Source organism: Adiantum capillus-veneris, chromosome 5 (assembly GCF_014529385.1).
Source record: "Adiantum capillus-veneris isolate H3 chromosome 5, ASM1452938v2, whole genome shotgun sequence".
NCBI lineage: Eukaryota > Viridiplantae > Streptophyta > Polypodiopsida > Polypodiales > Pteridaceae > Adiantum > Adiantum capillus-veneris.
The window spans coordinates 36,161,143-36,180,624 of record NC_140935.1 but is presented as its reverse complement, the minus strand read 5'-3'; the positions used below and the strand labels follow the sequence as shown (position 1 = coordinate 36,180,624).

The 19,482-nt window shown below is 44.3% G+C and overlaps 1 protein-coding gene across 2 annotated transcripts in view; it reads right to left on the bottom strand.

Moving 5' to 3' along the window:
• LOC147457145 (ATP-dependent 6-phosphofructokinase 6-like) overlaps positions 1–19,482 on the bottom strand; it is a 90,556-nt gene that overhangs the window by 33,354 nt on the left and 37,720 nt on the right. The gene's annotated exons all lie outside the window — the stretch shown is intronic.

The window sequence follows — 19,482 nt, the reverse complement described above, 5'->3', positions numbered from 1 at the left end:
CCCAAAGTTTTTCCATTTCCATCCCCTCAGCCTAGGTACATCTCTCAGACACCTAAAACAGATCAACAACATTTGGCACAACAATTACTGTTATTTATAGTTGCATCGAACGAATGTTGCGATTTTGCTGCTCTAAACACCCATGGATGCAGAAGCTATAGTGAAAGAACACTTTCCATTAGAAGCTCACACTGGAGGTCCTCCATAGAAAACATACTAGCTCACCACACTAAACTGACTTAAAAACCAGCCTAGTTGGAATCATATTTTTCTGGCCAACCTCCATGCATAAAGTTCTGTTCTTTCATTCTTGCTTGTGATTCTCACGGGTGGCAGACCAAAGCAACATAAAGCGAATTTTCTATGAGCAATTGGAACACTTTTCTGAGATGCTCTAAATGCTCCTCTCGAGCATTGACTAAAGATAAGGATATCATCAAGAAAGACTATTACAAATTTGTCTAGATAGAGCCGTAGAACACTATTCATCAGCCTCATAAAGCTAGCTGTGCATTGATAAGCCCAAAAGGCATTAACAAAAACACATAATACCCATATCTAGCCCTAAAGGCTATTTTTGCAACATCTTTATTCTAACTTGGTGATAGCCAAATCGTAAGTCGATCTTGGTAAAATACTTAGGTTCCTCTAACTGACAAAAAAGATCTTCCATTTTAGGCATAGGGAACCTGTTCTTAATTGTAAGATTATTTAGTGCTCTATAGTCAACACAAAGTCACATAGAACCATCTTTTTTCTTCACCAATAAGATGAAGCCCATGGAGAATCGCTAAGTTTAATAAAACCTTTATCTACATAGTCTTACAATTGTTTCTCTACTTCTAAATGTTGTGCTTTGCCTAATCTATAAGGTGGTTTACAGACAAGCTTTGCAGCTTTAACTAAATCAAGAGCATGATCTACTTCACCTCTTTCAGGAGGTAACCTTTTGGCAAATCAATAGGAAAAACATCTTTTAATTCTTCTAGCAAGACTTTTAAATCACTTTCACAATCACTACGAGAAGACAAAGACCAATAAGAAACTTGATCTTTCATTTGCACATCAAAGTCCTTATTTACAACAGATCGACACTAGAGCAGATGCCATATATACATCACAAGACCTTTTATTTACAAGCTTTTGCAACTCAAGAGAACATATCAAAGGACTATTATGTACATCATGCTTACCTTGTATAACAAACTTTTTACCTTCTTTTTCAAATTCTAGTGAGTTTTGTTAGTAACTCCGTTTCAAAGAAGGTCCTGGTCTCCACAACCATTCCCTTCCCAAAACCAAGTTGGCAAGATGACATATTGCTTAGCAGTTGGTTGTTGAGAAAGCTTGACAAGAGCATAATTCACAAAGTTTTGTGTGGCCGAGTCATACATCATGACCCTCACCCTTTTCCGATTTACAAACCCATACATTTTTACCAGCTCATGTGAACCAAAACTTGATTCCCTATAAGTTGAACGGAATTGAAATGCTGAAGATCTAGGTTTTACACTTTCACTATTCCTTTACTTCTTTTCCTTGCGTTAGTGATTCCTTTTAGCTTGAATGATGGTTCCTTTAACTTTTCCTTGAAGAGAGGGAATGAGAGAGTGTGGTAGAGATGTGTAGAGGGAGAGAGAAGAGGAGAACAACACCCGACGGGGTCCCAACCAACCCTCTCAAGGGCCCCCCATACCGTTGCCAATGTGGTATTTTCTTTAAATTGCATAAATGGAATGTACACACATGCAATACCTCAAGTGCACATTCTACTGACTCGAATGATGACTGTCGCTGCAGTAACTCCTCAAGACAAGGCACCTCCGGGGCTGATTTGATGCATCTTTGGATCCTTCTCGATGTTGCATTGCGGATGGCCACCAAGGGGTAGACCTGGGGCTGAATTGTGCTCCCGATGTGAGGAATGAAGGGCTGAAAATGCAGATCTTGACGTTGCCACTGATGGACAGAAATGGAGCACTCGATGACGGCAAGGGAATGGCTGAGGGGGGGCTCGATGGGCTGCTGAAGTACCAGACCGCTAGTGATCACAAATGTAGGCCAATCCGTCGGCGAGGGGAAGGCTGAAAACTGAAAATGCTAGGGCTGAACCTACTGAATCTGCTGGTTGCGGGCTGATCTGTCGTCTTGGAGGCAAATCGCTAGGGCTGAATATCTGCAACAGCAAGCGCTCGCTAGGAAAGCAAAACGCTGGCTGAATGTGTTGCAAAAACACTAGCTCTGGCTCTGGCTGGCTCCAAAATGCTAGGGCTGAAAATTGCTAACGCTAGCTAATCTGACTTGAGCACTTACTTGTTGGGTTAAAGGCCCAAATGGCCCTCTTTTTATGTATATTTTAAAGGTTACTAACCTTTGGCCAAGTTCACATTGAACTTGGCCACTAACTTATTAAATTGGTCCTTATACAAATAATAAAGGGTAAGTGAGTTTTAACTTACTCACTCACTTATTCCCTTGCAGATAGCGTGCTCTCTCTCTCTCTCTTTCGATCTGTTAGCGCCCAGCTTCCTGTTGGCCTTCGCCATCTCTCCCTGCACACACCCCGCACATTCTCGCGTGCTCTTTCACTTGCACACGCCGCCGCGCGCTCATCAACTGGTATCAGAGCCCGATTAGGATTTGCCCCAAACCAGCAAACGCTGAATTTCAGCCAAGAAGGTCAACTTTCACGCGAGATTTTGCAATTTCGTCGCCAAAGGACTCGTCCCCGGACACTATAGAGCTCTCGGCAACCCAAATTGACCCAAAACAGGCTGAAATTAGGTCAAAAACAGCAAATTATAGGTTATGACAGCAAAATACGGGATTTGCAAATGATGTATTAAGGTGTGGGAATACTTTTGCTAAGTCCCCACTACCTGAAAACACTGAAATTGCCGAAAAACAAGCCCTCAAACAGGTGTTTTAAGCAAATTTCAGATTTACACAGGTTTTTGCAAGTGTTTTTATGGTGCGATTACATTGGGGAAAGTGCAAATTGATGCAATCTACGCACGTTTGACCTTTGATGGTGTTAGGGGTTATTGGAGAACTGCAATCTACCCCAATTTGACCTTTGATGGTGTTAGGGGTTCTATCTTGAATGAAGAAATCAGGAGGAAAGCAAGTGGAGAGGGAGGCAGCTCTGCCAACATGGTTAGAGGCAGGACAGAAAAGAAGGATGCTTATGCACAAAGGAGTAAGAGTAAGAGTAAAAAAAGGGGAAATGCAAGCAAAGGCAAGGGTGATGTGACTTGCTATCAATGTGGCAGGAAAGGTCACAAGAAACCCGATTGCAGGTACTATAAAGCTGAGTTAGAAAGGAAAAAGAATGGTTTTAAAGGTTACTAACCTTTGGCCAAGTTCACATTGAACTTGGCCACTAACTTATTAAATTGGTCCTTATACAAATAATAAAGGGTAAGTGAGTTTTAACTTACTCACTCACTTATTCCCTTGCAGATAGCGTGCTCTCTCTCTCTCTCTCTCTCTCTCTCTCTCTCTCTCTCTCTCTCTCTCTCTCTTTCGATCTGCTAGCGCCCAGCTTCCTGCTGACCTTCGCCATCTCTCCATGCACACACCCCACACATTGTCGCGTCCTCTTTCACTTGCACACGCCGCCGCGTGCTCATCATTACTAATGATCTGCAACTTGTTCAATGCTTGGCTGCCCGGTTTCCTTTACAGGGCTGAAATTTGACTTATTAATTAACTAAGGCTTAGGTAGGGCAAGCTGTCCACCATACCCAACAAAATAAATAATAAAAATGACTTATTAATAATTTTGGCCGGGGGGTCAGTTTCTAGGTGAAACTGTCGCACATTTGTCCACGTGGGAATCCGATCGATGCGGAGAGTGGCTCGTTGGATTCCTCTAATTTAAAACTACATGCATATCATGTCACATGCTCACCATAGTGTGATAACATCTGTCCAAACACGTGTACAAACCATTTATGCAAGCGGGTTTTAGAACTGGAAAACCTAATCTAATGGACTCGTTCAATGTCCTGGGGACATCCTATGTAGCCATAGATATGGCCTTGTCATAGGACATTAGAGAGCAACCAACATGCAGGGAAGCCTTCCTCAGTCAAAGGTGATTCTCCTAGAAGGATTTTTTGTGAATTTAAAAGCCACAATTCAACCTTTGCAGCTACATTTCTGCAGCTTAAGTCCTTCCCTAATCCTGACTTTTAATTGTACTTCAAATACTCAAGAGCAAGGTTGGATCAAAACGTACATACGGATCGGTTCCGTACCGTACGGACGTTATGTACGGAATCTTTACAAGCACAGAAACGGGGCAATTGCCCGTTCTCTATTCTTTCTTTTCTGCTTCTGATTGAGAGAGTAAGAAAGCTACTCTCAGAATACTAAGAGGATTTTCCCTCTGCTATGAGATTTTGGGAAGCTCTCGAAAGCGAGAGTCTATCTTCCACAAAACTCAACGGAAGCTCTCTAAAATGAGAGTCTACCTTCCGCTAACTGTGTCTAGTTATGCTTAATCGTTCCTCCAACAAAATCAAGGAAGAAACACGCACACATGCTTGCTGTAATTTTCTGCACATAACCTGAAATTGTTATCGAAGCACCTTCTAAAGCCGAAATAGAGACCTTTTTCGCAATGGAATCGCACCAGACTTTGTGTACGCATAGTGTAGGTAGAGAAGAACTAGATTCTATGTGTATTTTGCTGAAATTCACCCTAAAAGAGATGATTAGGGGCTGAAAACAGAGAATTTACAGCCACCACAATCCACGAAGAGAGTGCCCGCTGCAACTTCTCGCGATGGAACTTCACCAAAAGCTGGCTATGGCTATGAGAACCCTTGTTCTAAACAATGGGAGCATGAGGCCACCACATATGTCGCAAGGGGCTGCTCTCAAGCTTCCATGGAGGGCTCCAATGCGTAGAGCATACTCACAATAGGGGGGGGTAGGAGCATTGCCAACACTGAGAAGTGGGGGTGGGAGGCCTCTTATCAAGCCAGCAAGAAGAGGGGGCGCTAGGAAGAGAGAGAGGGTGAGAGTGAGAGTGAGAGGGTTAGTTTGCATTGGTAAGTGTACCAAGTGGCACACTTCCTTAATAACTTAAAAACCCTTCAACTTTCACTTTAAAAGTTCACAAACTATTAATGAAATGTGCATATTGAACCACAACTGCACACATAGATGCAACCAATGAAAATATTACCTGCTTCCCAGCACAATGCCGTACCAGCACTACTCTGGCATTACCTGTTCGCACTTGTCCGGTCATTTGGTCCAGTATAAACACTTTAAAAATACTTTAACTAACTTATCCTAAGGCCGTAAAATAATTCAAGCCTTAGGGTTATTATTCTAAGGACCCCATCTCATTCCTGTGCTTGCACTAGCGCACGTAATTTTCTGAGCCTGAAATCTGAGGCTACTGCTTACCCCTTCATTGAAGAACCGATTTCCCAATCACTAGGTCTTCGGGGTATTTTTCTGCTAGAGTCTCCCTGAGGTGCACTGGCCCAAACTTGGGCGCACCTAAGGCCCCAGAATTGCTAGAACTATTCTGATGTGCACACAATTAATTAGATAATTCTTTTCTCGTAAATAAATTAATTATTTACAAAGTCTGACATAGTTACATCCCTCTTGGTTCTAAACAGTCGACCTCAACTATAGAGCGTCAATATAACTGTGCAAGATGTCTAGGTAGTCCTTGAGGTCGGACTCAGCCATCCATTTTGCATCTAAAGGGGTGTAATTCTTGAACTTGACTAAATACTTTCGATGTAGGCTCCCCGACTTTAGTTGTCTCTCAAAGTGGTGTATTATCTGTTCAGGTTGAAGGATTTCCTCAGTCTCTTCGACTTCTGGAGGATCTTCTTGTACTGGCGCCACTGGAGAAGGTCCAACATATGGTCGGAGGAGACTGACATGAAAAGCATTATGGATGCGCCAGTGAGAAGGCAAATCCAATCTGAAAGTCACGTCATTGACTTTATCTGTGATTTTGAAAGGGCCGTAAAATCGATGAGAGTTTTACAGCTTTCCCTTTTCCGACCCGCTTTTTCAATCTAGCTTTCTCAAACTGAAGCAGGACATATTGTCCTTTTTCAAGATTGAGAGTCCTTCTGTGCTTGTCAGCTTTTCTCTTCTGTTGCTCTTGAGTACGTAGAATCGCTTGCTTTACTTGTTGATAGGCAATATCAATATTGCGCACAAACTCATCTGCGGCGAAGATGTTTTCTTTGGTAACCATAATAGGAAGTAAGAGTGGTTGTCCATAAATGATCTCGAAGGGAGCTTTACCAGTTGAGGAATGTATGGTATTATTATATGCAAACTCAACTATCGGTAAGTACTGTTCCCATTCAGATTGTCGTTCCGAAACATAGCACTTGAGGAGGTCTAAAACAGTGGCATTAGCGATTTCGCTTTGACCATCTGTTTGAGGATGATAAGCTCATGAAAAATCAAGCTTAGTTCCCAAGTTTTCGAACAATGCCTGCCAAAATAGACTAGTCATGCGGGGATCTCTATCGCTGACAATAGTCTTTGGTAATCCATGGTGTTTAAAAATCTAAGCTAGAAATATTCTAGCCATGTGATCAGCTTTTATCGTCTTCTTTACGGGAAGGAAATGTGCTTGCTTACTGAATCTGTCTACTATAGTCCAGATTGCATCATTTCCATTCTTGGATCTAGGAAGATCCGTAATAAAATCCATGGCAATACTTTCCCATGGCGTGTTAGGCACAGGGAGTGGCTGAAGCTTGCCATAAACTTTATGTCCGTCATATTTTACTTTTTGGCACACTAAACACTCACATACATGTTTTTCAATGTCCACACGGAGTGTTGGCTAAAAGAAATACCTTTCGAGGGCACTAGTGCACGGCATAAGAGAATTATGTACTTCATCCATCACCTTCTGTCGTAAGGGCTGAGCTATGCATATTGCTTGTTGACGATAGAGCGTATTATCCCTAATGGAATAAGGTGGCCTTGAGTGACCAGCTTGAAGATCTGCCCAAATTATAGTGAAGTCTGGATCTTGAGGATACATCTCACTGAGAGATTCTAGTTCCTCATGATAAATTGTTGTTAGTACATTGATCTTTGGACGCCTGGAGAGAGCATGCGCAACTGCATTCTTTGTTCTAGAAGTGTGTAAAATCTAAAAATGGAACATTGGCCCATCTCATCTGCTTTTCTGATAACTTTCTCTGTGTGAGAAAGTAGCGAAGACTTTGATGATCTGTCTTGATAATAAAATCAGCTCCTAACAAATAGTGTTTCCAGCACCGACTTTCGTAGGCTATGGCATGACCCTCTTGGTTCAAGACTGCTCCTACACAATCTCCAGATGCATCGCAGTATACCTCAAAAGCTTTGCGAAGATCAGGGACGGTGAGAACAGGTCCGTGACTGAGTAGATACTTAAGCTTTTCAAAAGCTTGTTTTTGTCCAAACCCCCAATGGAATGGAATCCGCTTCTTTGTCAGGTCATGGAGGGGACCTACTATCGCGGCAAAAGCTCGAATGAAACGCCAATAATAGGAACAGAGGCCAAGGAAACTTCGTACATCATGTACTGTAGTTGGCGTAGGCCATTCTACAACTCCTTGAATCTTATCAGGGTCCATTCTCACCTGGTTGTGAGATACTATATGGCCCAAATAGTGGATTTCTTTTAAAAAGAACTCACTCTTCTTAGCATTGACATATAATTTGTGTTTGCGTAATTCTTCAAACACTAATGCGAGATGCTTATACTGTTCATCTTCCGTCTCAGAGAAGATTAAGACGTAATCAAAGAAAACGCCTGTAAAGCTTCTATATGAGTAGAAGATTCTATCCATCATTCTGTTGAATGTGGTTGGTGCATTAGTGAGTCCAAAAGGCATCACTAGGAATTCATACAACCCGAAGGTTGTTCTAAATGAAGTCTTATGCACATCCTGAGGAGCTATGCGGATTTGATGATAACCGCTCTTCAAGTCTATACGACTAAAGACACTTGCTCCTTGTAACTTATCAAGAATGTCATGAATCCGAGGGATTGGAAATCGATTCTTGATGGTGATCTTGTTTAGAGATCTATAGTCTATGCACATGGGGAATGTGCCATCCTTTTTCTGTACTACCAAGACAGGTGAACAATATGGAGAAGTATTAGGCCTTATTAAGCCCTTCTCCAAAAGTTCGTTAACCTGCTTGAGGATTTCCTCTTGCTACATTAGACTAACTCGATAAGGGGGCTGATTTGGAGGAGAACTTCCTGGGATCAAATCAATTGTATGATCCTCTGGTCGAGAAGGTGGGAGTTCATTTGGTAGTTCATTTGCAAAACAGTCTTTAAAACTTTCTAATAACTTAAGTCTTTTGTGCTCTTAAGAGGAAGAAAGTTGTGAAGCAGACACATCTCTCTCTCTTGCAAAAATCAAGTACGCTCAAACACACTTTTTCATTACTTTCTTGATTGCAATGTGATTGGCGATGGGGATACGCCAATCACCTGCATCTGCAAGTACAAGATACTCCTTTCCTTTATGATCAAAGGATAAGGTCTTCTGAACATAGTCAGGAATGGGATGCATCTTGTAGTGCCAAGGCATCCCCAAGATAACATCGCATCCTTCAAGTGAAGCTAGTAAGAAAGACTCTTGATCTTTGTACCTGTCGACCTTTAAATTCAGCTTCCCTATGATTGGAGTAGAGTTAGAGTTCTGCCCTTTGAAAGCAGATTGTGCTTGAATAGAAACTCCAAAACGGTTGCGCTGTAATTTCAAGTCATCGGCTAACTTTGTAGAGATGAAGTTATCTGTACTACCAGGGTCAAACAGAATAAGAGCCCGTTGGTCGTTGATGCTACCCCATGCTTTGAGAAGAGCTCTTTCTTTTCCATCCTTGGTTGTTTTTCCCTGTACATCTGGGACTGCATTAGAAGAGGGTGGTTGCAGAGTTTTGGTAGGACAATCACCCTTCATATGTCCGATTTGTCCACACTTGAAGCATCTTCCTTCGCTGATATAGGTTCTCAATTCAACAGGAGAGAGATATCTCCCTTTCTTGGGCTGATTTGGCTTTGCTTCTGCTTCAGAGGCGGTTCTTTTCTTCTTTTGAGAAGAAGAAATAGAGGTAGGCTGCTCATGGAGAGCCTTTTGCTTCGCATGATAAGTGCTTTGCTCCATCTTCCTGGGAGTACCCTTGTCATGTATTCCATCAGCTATGTGAGCTGATTCCATAAGTATCTGCAAGTTACCTCGAGGGTAAAGCTTCATAGCCTTTTGCAAGGCTTTATGCAATCCTGCTTCAAACTTGCGCATCTTCTCCGAATCGTCAATCTTCTTGAATGGAGTGACTTTCAAGAGAACGTACCAAAACCTATCCACATAGCGTGGAACAGTTTCGTTCTCTGACTGTGAGAGTCGATCCCATTCTTTCTTTACCTCTTCCTCATAGTCTGGAGGAAGGAACTGTGCGTAGAACTCCTTCTTGAAATTAGTCCAATCTTGGGGTTTGCGATTTTGCAAGATCAAGGTTAACCACCAACTGCTCGTGGTGCCTTTCAGGTACATACTGACATGGCGAAGCTTGGATCTTTCTTTAAAATTCCCTTCTACAAATGCAACTTCAAATTGGCAGATGAAAGCCAAAGCTTTGTCATTATCACGCCGTCCATTGTAGGTGTCGAATTTCACATCTTTGTCTCCCGACTTAAATGTTTTCTACTTGTGGTGCTTCTTCTTATGGTGCTCCTTCTTTCTATGCTTAGACTCCTTGAGTACAGGAGTCCTTTCCCTAGAATGTACTTCTTGCTATAACGGATCGTCCAAAAACATGTCCTCTGGAGCGACGATGTCATCCAGATCCTTCATGAAAGAGAACTGAGGGGAATCAGGGAGATCCTGCTCTTGAACCTTTGGATTAAACCGCACATGACGTTCTGGAGGTTTCCTCTGCCTCTCGTGCATGCGGGAGGTTCCAATTCAAGGATCTTTCCTTGGTTCTGGCGCCTTTGGGTTCTGCGGGATTTCTCCCGACCCCATTGGCACTTTCTCCTTCCCCTTTCTCAAGAGTATGGAGAATCTTTTGGACTTCTGGATGGGAGAGAGCTTTTTGCAACTCTACCACCTGTTGTTGAAGGAGAGAGAACTCTATCTCGCGTCCTTCCATTTCTGCAGTCTGCCAAGAGTCGTCAATCCCTCAAGGAAGAGAGAGATGACCTTGCTCTGATACCATTGAAACCGGCCCGTGGGGCGGTAGGCTTTGGCTTTCACCCGACTCTTTAACACTTAACTTTACGACACAAAGCAATGACTTAAAAGGAACCTATAACTGAGACTGAATTACACTTCAAGACAAATAGCACGGCCAGGAATCTAGAATGCTTCCAAGCAGACAGCAACACCTGTAGGCCCCAAAGGTTGGCGCCCCTTTCGGTATTTCTTTATTCTTTAACAGAGGGAATAAAATCTGTGGTTCCCTACAAGCTGCCCCGCAGAGCCTGGGCTGAATTCCATCTGTTCTGGCCCGATTTCGGCAGCATAACTATACTAGGACCCTTCACAGTCAGTATCCCCACGCATTAGATGACTTTCCCGACGCATACGGACACTTTGCAAAACCTGGCGAGAATCTGTAGCACGCTGAATTCTCTGTTTTCTGCCCCAAAAATGCGCCAGATCACCTGTACAGCGGCCCCCTTGCGTCCCCAAACCTCCTGGGGGTATTAGGGACCGTTTAGGGCCAAAACCCTAAACCTGCAAAAATACACAGCAGGCTGTTATTCCCTGTTTCGGACTCTGATTCGCGTGCCGGTCGCATCCGTAGCAAGTCCTCGAGCTCTCGCACCTGTAGGGCTACTTGCCCTTTGAATCGGACGAGATTTAGCACGTGAAACCTCTCCGAATTACCTGTACCTGCGGGGGATTAGCCGCTAGCTAATCCAATACCTGTGCAAGAGGCTCTTGCCTCGGCAATCGCGCATAAACCCACATAATTGTACATTGGTCAAATGAAAAGCCCACTAGAGGGACATAACATACTGCTCATGGGGGAGAGAGAGAGAGAGAGAGAGAGAGAGAGCGTAGCGTGCAGGGCATCACTCCTGGCACCGCACTGTACATAAGAGGGAAAGGAAGCACTCCATAGCTCTTGCAACCTGTTGCAATCCACCTACTGCTGAAAAATGCGCCCCCTTCCTCTTGTAGACTCCCCTCAAAGTGACAAAAGTGCTCACAGAGTGACACCTCGCCCAATTTCCGACTTTGGCCAACTTGGCTAAAAATATCTCAACTAATGCGTCAGTTGACTTGGCAGCAGAGCAATAAAATGTTCCCCTGGTCATACCGAAGGTAATGACGCGAACACATTTTCAGGCCCAAAATAGCAGTTCCCTAAATTTTAGGAGATGCTTCCATGGCACTCACACTGGTCATCTGACCATCAATCACCACTGGAACCACATCGAAAAATACAATGTCAGCCAGCTATCAGGTGATTTTCACTCGTAGCCCCACCGTGGCTAACCTTAGTCCATTTGCCCAACTTCAGTGCTCACTGGCCGTCCAGCCTGGACTCTCACTGTCCGCCTCATGCCACCATGCAACTCGGACATTGGCATTTCCAGAGGGGTGCTTTAAAACAAATCAAATAAATTTCTCCCAAAAAGAAATCAACAAGTAAAGTTTCCACAGACTCGTGACAACCACTGTCACAAAAATACGGAAGCGTAAACTGACTTTTAAATGTACTTCAAATACTCAAGAGAATTAGAGAGAGAGAGAGAGAGAGAGAGAGAGAGAGAGAAAGCTTGACACTTCATTGGGGACCAGAAGATGGCTGGTCCCCCCCCATAAAGAGATTATCTTTATTACTAAGGGAGAATCTTTACAAGCACAGGAACGGGGCAATTGCCCATCTTCTATTCTTTCTTTTCTGCTTCTGATTGAGAGAGTGCGAAAGCTGCTCTCAAAATACTAAGAGGATTTTCCCTCTGCTATGAGATTTTGGGAAGCTCTCGAAAACGAGATCTATCTTCCACAAAACTCAACGGAAGCTCTCTAAAATGAGAGTCTACCTTCCGCTAACTGTGTCCCTTCATGCTTAATCGTTCCTACAACAAAATCAAGAAAGAAACACGCAAAATGCACACACATGCTTGCTGTAATTTTCTGCACATAACCTGAAATTGTTACTTGAGCACCTTCCAAAGCCGAAATAGAGACCTTTTTCGCAATGGAATCGCACCAGACTTTGTGTACGCGTAGTGTAGGTAGAGAAGAACTAGATTCTATATGTATTTTTCTAAAATTCATCCTAAAAGAGATGAGTAGGGGGAAAACAGAGAATTTACAGCCACCACACTCTACGAAGAGAGTGTCCACTGCAACTTCTCGCGATGGAACTTCACCAAAAGCTGGCTATGGCTATGAGAACCCTTGTTCTAAACAATGGGAGCACGAGGCCACCACATATGTCGCAAGGGGCTGCTCTCAAGCTTCCATGGAGGGCTCCAATGCGTAGAGCATACCCACAATAGGAGGGATAGGAGCACTGCCAACATTGAGAAGTGGGGGTGGGGGGCCTCTTATCAAGCCAGCAAGAAGAGGGGGCGCTAGGAAGAGAGAGAGGGTGAGAGTGAGAGTGAGAGGGTTAGTTTGCATTGGTAAGTGTGCCACTTGGCACACTTACTTAATAACTTAAAAACCCTTCAACTTTCACTTTTAAAAGTTCACAAACTATTAATGAAATGTGCAAATTGAACCACAACTGCACACATAGATGCAACCAATGAAAATGTTACCTGCTCCCCAGCGCAATGTCGTACCAGCACTGCTCTGGCATTACCTGTTCGTACTTGTCCGATCATTTGGTCCGGTATAAACACTTTAAAAATATTTTAACTAACTTATCCTAAGGCCGTAACATAATTCAGGCCTTAGGGTTATTATTCTAAGGACCCCATCTCATTCCTGTGCTTGCACTAGCGCGCGTAATTTTCTGAGCCTGAAATCTGAGGCTACTGCTTACCCCTTCATTGAAGAACCGATTTCCCAATCACTAGGTCTTCAGGGTATTTTTCTGCTAGAGTCTCCCTGAGGTGCACTGGCCCAAACTTAGGCGCACTTGAGGCCTTAGAAATGCTAGAACTATTATGATGTGCACACAACTAATTAGATAATTCTTTGGTCGTAAATAAATTAATTATTTACAAAGTCTGACATAGTTACACCTTGGCCCTAATCATCCGAGAAATCATAGAGACAAAGGGCTTCTCCATACATCTCCATCCATCAGTATTGCCAGCTCTGCTATGATGATCAACTGAGGGGCCCCATATCTCCACTGCGTACAGCATGACCAAAGTGACCAAAGTGTCGAAGAGCAAAGCTTTGTCCGAGGTTCTTGGAACTGAACCGACGAACATATCCTCTCAAGTCCCCAATGCTGCAAAGGCTCTGGCCAATCGCGTATAGGGTGCACGCCTCAGGGAAAATACTCGACCACTGAAAACCGCACCAAGATAAGTGTATGTATCTGCATACTCCACAGTCTCTCGACCATATGTAAAAGTGGGGGCGGACCTCCTCACCCATTGCGCCGTGGTGTTAAACACCATTACCTTGGTCTTACCAAGGTTCACAAACAATCCACTGTCCAGTGCAAATACATGCAGTGCATCCAAATGACGTTGCATCCCTTCTGGAGAATCGGAGATCAGCCAATATCATCAACATATAATAGCAACGGAATCCACGTCCCTAAAAGCTGAGCACCTCTATCACCCTTTGTATGTACATAGTTTGAAAACTCATCTACCCAAAGACAGTCGGAGATAGGGGACAACCCTGCTTCACCCCAATGGTGGAGTGAACCATGTCGGACATGCCCCGAGTAGTGCGTACATGACCTACCACTGCCCTATATAAAGCTAAGATCCCCCAGATCAGCTCTGTGGGCACCCCCATGTCTTGCAATCTGCGTATGAGTCTGGCTCATGGCACTGTATCAAAGGCTTTGCGGAAATCCACAAAGCTACAATATATCCTCCTGCCATGGTGTCTACCCTCCTCAATAATGGCCTCAAGTGTCAAAATCTGGTCAAGAGTGGAGAAACCTCTCCTGAACCTTGCATGTCCTGCTGCCCGTATGCCCTCTCTCTCTGCCCATTCACTTAACTCATGCTCAAGAATTGACGCTTACAACCTAGCCAGAGTGTGACCAACCATGATGGTTCGGTAATTCCCGGGAAGCATAGGATTCCCCCGAATTGAAGATAGACACAATAGTGGACATACTCCAAGTCTCAGGGAAACCCTCATACATGGCTCTATTAAACATCATAGCAAGAGGCTCTGCAAGCATATCTTTGGCATGGATAAAGTGCTCTGCTACCAGACCATCATGATCCTGTGCTCTTCCTATCTTCATCTTGTCAATGTCTTTCCTTACCCTCTCAACAGTAAAGAGAGAGATTTTATTATCAACCTTGAGGTCAAATATGACCTATGGGACCAAAGTTACATGTGATGTAGTATGTGTGTGGCTGATGAGTGACCCTCGATGCGCCAAAATTATGGCGATGAGAGTCACAATGGAGAGCCCATAATGTGGTTGGGAGAGGAAAGTGTGTAGGTCTAGGTCATGGCTAAAAATGTGAGGAAAGCAAGTTCGGATGTGACCAAAAGCTGAGCACTCTAGTAGCGTGTGGTACTCTAGACTCTCGAACTTGCAGTGAGAATAATATTGCCCAAACGCCCTGTGTCGCATCAAACGGAGTGGGAGCTAAGCTGAAAAGCTCTGATAGTGTGTATTGCTCACAAGGGGATAGGCTCAAGCATGTAAGAGTGAGTATGGTTCCTCTTAAAACGAAGAATATGTAGTTGGGGACAATATGGGTGGAGTAATGTATGAACCGTGACCCACCGGATTCCTCCCAAGCCGTAATACATTGGCGTTGTAGAAAAGCTTCATTCACTTGGCAGTCAATTGAGGCATCACCTCGCAAGTGTAATGCATCCCATCTCCCAAACCACTTCTTTATGTCTTGCATCCATCCCGTGCTCAAGATCTTACTTTTATGCGTCTTTTGAATTTTTTTGCTTGCTTCCCATGCAATTGTAGGAAGTCGATGTGAGTGGTTTTAACGCATCTTTATCATGTAACTCCACAATTCTTTCCATGTCCTTAACCTCAATTGGAAGAGATCTCAACTCAAGAAGTAGGAGCGTATATGGTGTTTGTGTCTTAACTTGGAGAAGGTTTGTAAGAAAATGCTTTTAAACATTCTCCAACTCTTTCCAAGTAGACTTTGAGATTCTCTTGCTGTACTGTTAACCTTAGTTGTTGGTTTCTTTCCGATGATTTTCGTTTAATGTTTGAGACCCTCTTTTTGGAGTTGCAAATGGTCGGACATTGTATGGCCAGTGTGAAACAGTAGTTTCACCCGCAGACGGGAAGTTGGTCGGCACTGGAATTCAAGTAGTAAAAGGGTGTCTAGGCTCAATTCAAAGTCATTTAGGTCCCCTCACCACACTTAATAAGTTGGTGGATACTAGGAAACTAACTCAATAGAGGCACAGTGCCAATGTGGGGTCACCCAGATCACCCGAGCACTAGGCTACATTGCATTTTTGGACGTAGTCCCAATGGTGAAAGATGGTCAAATGACCAGTAAGAGTCCAATGGAAGCATCTCCTAAAATTGGGAACTGCTATTTTGGGCCATACCTCAGAATGACAAGAGGAACATTTCATTACTCTGCCTCTAAGTCAACTGGTTGAGATATCTTTGGACTAAAGAAAGGAATTAATGCATGAGTGCCACTTGGCACTTTTTTGGGCATTTTCCAACTTAAGAGAGAGAGCAGCGTTAAAAATAGAACATGCGCTCTATTTTTCAGCCGTATGGTGGATTGTTGCAGGTACAAAAGCTATTGTGTGCAAGCTTTCCCTCTCATGTACAGTGTAGTGCAAGAAGTGATGTTCAGCACACTCTACACTGCTCTACCTCTTCTCTATGTGCAATAACATGATGCCCCACAAGAGGGCTCTTCATTTGAAGTATGTACAGTTGTGTGGTCTTATGCTTCTGTGCCAAGGCAAGAGCCTCTTTGAGCAGGAACAGGAGTAGCTAACTGCTACTCCAAAAGTAGGTACTAGTGAGGGTGATAACCTCATCTTACAGGTGCATTTTCAACGCTAGTTATGTGCTGTTTTTGGACTGTTTTGCAGCCGTATGGATGCCAAAAGCATTGGGAATAGTGCCCCACTGTTAGAAGACAGTTCTGGGACTGTTTAGGGCTGAAAACAGCATAAAACCAGTAAATACAGCGAGCTGTAATTTCTGTTCTTGGGCTGAAAACAGAGGGTCTATGTCTTTAAAAGCGAGTTCCAGCAATGGGATTTGTTCAGTGCGAGTTTTAAGGCCGTTTTGCTGCCGAAATTTTGCCAAATGAGGTGTGATCTAGTCGGATACACGTGAAGATCCCGAGGACTCTAGTTTTGTAACTTACCCTCTATAGGAATAAAGAAATACCGAAAGGGGCGCCAGTTTTTGGGGCCTACAGGTTATCGGCGTCTGCTCGGAGCATTCTAGCTTCCGAGTCGTGTGTGCTTTGAAGTGTTAATTCCCGTTACAGGTTCCTTCTGCAAGGCTTCTCTGTGTGTTAAAGCTTAAAGTAAAGTTTCGGGTGAAAGCCAAAGTCTACCGCCCTACGGGCCGGTTTCATGGTTCCGTTTGCTAGGACAGAATCACTTTTTCCTCAAGAAGTGAGCCTCAGTTGGTTTGGTGAAGACACAGAGTACAGGAACGTGGGATTACACTACGGCCGACAAAGGGAAGGGCATTATGGAAGAGGGTTCCTTTTCGAAGGACAGGCAGGAAATTCCTAGTGTTTGAGGTTGGCGAGAGTTCACGGCCACGTATGTCTGTACCTCTTGTTGATGTAAATACTCCGCCAGTGCAGGGCTTTATGACTGGGCAACTTGAAGATGATGCGTTCAAGACTTAGTTAGTTGCCGATGTGAACGTGTTTTCCCGACTGGTGCAGAACCCAAGGTTTATGGAGTTTTTGGAAGCGCCACCAATGCCACAGCAATCGAGACAACATACACAACCCGTAGAGCCTGTTGTGGCTCAAGCCCAAGTACTTCATGCGTCTCAGCAGGAGAGGGAGCACTCGCATGTTGCGGAGTCAAGGGCTCCAAAACAGATTCTTTTTGTCCATGAATAGGTGGTTAGGATGCCTACTCTACAAGCTTTGCCAGTTCAGCCTGCCACCTTTCCAAGCCCACATGTTGCGTTACAAGGACAGGGGACCAGTTTCCAAGCAATGCATCAGGTTTTTCCACCACCCACGGTAGATCCTGGGTATTTCGGGGGTGGATCTGTGTTCCAAAGTATGGCTGGTTATGCGCCCGGAAACCAGCAATATATGCCGGGAACAGTGTGTTTGGGGGTATGCAAGGCATGATGTCAAACCCCATGTATGGTAGCATCAGTATGCAGCAAGGCTTTTAGAGCAACCAGGGCCAGTTTGGGGTGCCACAAGGTAATTTTGGCATGGCTGATTTTTCTGGACAACCAGATATAGCACCTATGACGCAGAATGTCAATGGCCAAGACGCGCCGATGATCCCTACTATTGTGCCCATGTTGCAAACAATTCCTTATGACAATTTGGGGACACTGGAAAAGCCGAAAGCTTACAAAGAAGGTGGTGTAGCTCTAAAGTTTAGCACTTTTAGCGGCTTTCAGGATAAGGCAAAGGCTCTTACTTTCCTCTGGCAGTTTGATACAGCTTAGGTAGGAGGGAGTTTTACAGAGGCCTCTAAGGTCAAGAAAGCTGCCACTTTCTTGAAAGACAATGCACTTACATGATGGACGACCCTCTTGATGCAAGGACAGGCACCCGCCACATGGGTATAATTCAAGCAAATGTTTGCATCTGCATGGCTGTCAAATGAATTAGAAGGCGACGTCATGACGAATTGGCACCAACTCACTGCGGCTACTTGCGAGAGCCTACAGGAGTACAATCGGAGGTTTTGTTAAATCATTACTCTCAGTAACCTCCTATAGGTTCATGCCATTGATAGAGCAGATACAGAAGTATTGTTGTGGGTTGCCTAAAGGGCTTCGAGGTTACTCTACAAAGAACAGAGTGGCTACCCGCACTTAGCTTATGGAAGTTGCGAACACAGGTCTTGCCTTGTTGAAGGGAGAGGATAGTGGATTTCCGACAACGTAAAAGGGGGGCAGCAAGAGAAAAATTCAGTAAAGCATCCCTTTGCAAAAGTGCCTCCTAAAGCATCACAGGGGTCAGAAAAGGACAACAAGGATAAGGACTCAGCCGAGACTTCCAGAGCACAGGCAAAGAAGCCAAAAAGGAAGCCTTTTGTACACAAGTTGCTCGAGGAAAAGAAGGTCTTGATGGTTGAAAATAAATGCTTTATATGCAAGCAGCTTGGTCACTCTGCTGCACATTGTCCACAAAGGAAAAGGCCAACTCATTAAGATGATAAAGAAGATAAGAAAGAAAAGAAGCCTAAGCCCAAGGCAGGTTTGGTGCCAGATATGGTGGGTGACAGACCAAGCACAGATGCCAGCTAGTTATGCAGAGCATGGGGTAAAGTTAGAGATAAGACGGCACTCGTCTTCTTTGATCCAGGTGCCAAAGCAAACTCTCTCTCACCAGAGTTCGCTATGAAGCTGGGCATCAGAGCTGAAGAGATAGGGTACATGGCACAGGCAGGGTTGGCATGTTCTGGCTACTCAGAGTGGGTTACTCCCATCATTGGAAAGCTGCGTCTGCATATTTAGTCATATGTGGACACAAAAGAATTCTATATCATGCCGTTGTTGGAATTAGGGTTGCAGAGAAACACACACAGCTTGGAGAAGACGAAGGAAGCTCAAGGCACACGATAGAGAGTGTGTTACTTAGTGTGCAATGGAAAGATAGATAGCCCTAGAGTGATGGGCGTATATACAATGCACGGGGGAAAAAACCTCCTAAAGAGGGAAAAAATGCCCCGGCGGTCCTAGTGTGTTCACACACATCACTACCACATGTATATGGTAACAAATCCCCCCTGGAGTGATGCGGTGAACGAGAGCTGGCACATGAGTAAAGGGAAGTGCCATGCCCTGAGGACAGGATCAGTCCACAAAGGGGAGTAAGCCCAAAGCTTTACGAAAAGCTTCAAGCTTCTCACGAGACAATGCCTTTGTGAAAAGATCTGCAAGGTTGTCCTGTGTTGGCACATAAGCCAAGCTGATCTCTCCTGCTGAGAGCCTCTCCCTGACATAGTGGTAATGCACCTCAATGTGCTTTGTGCGAGCATGAAAAACTGGGTTCCTCGCAACTGCCAATGCGCTCTGACTGTCAGTGTAGATAGTGTTGGCAGTGTCCTGTCCAACACCCAAGTCAGCCATAAGGCGTCTGAGCCATACACACTCAACCGTAGCTGTGAAGACTGCCCTGTACTC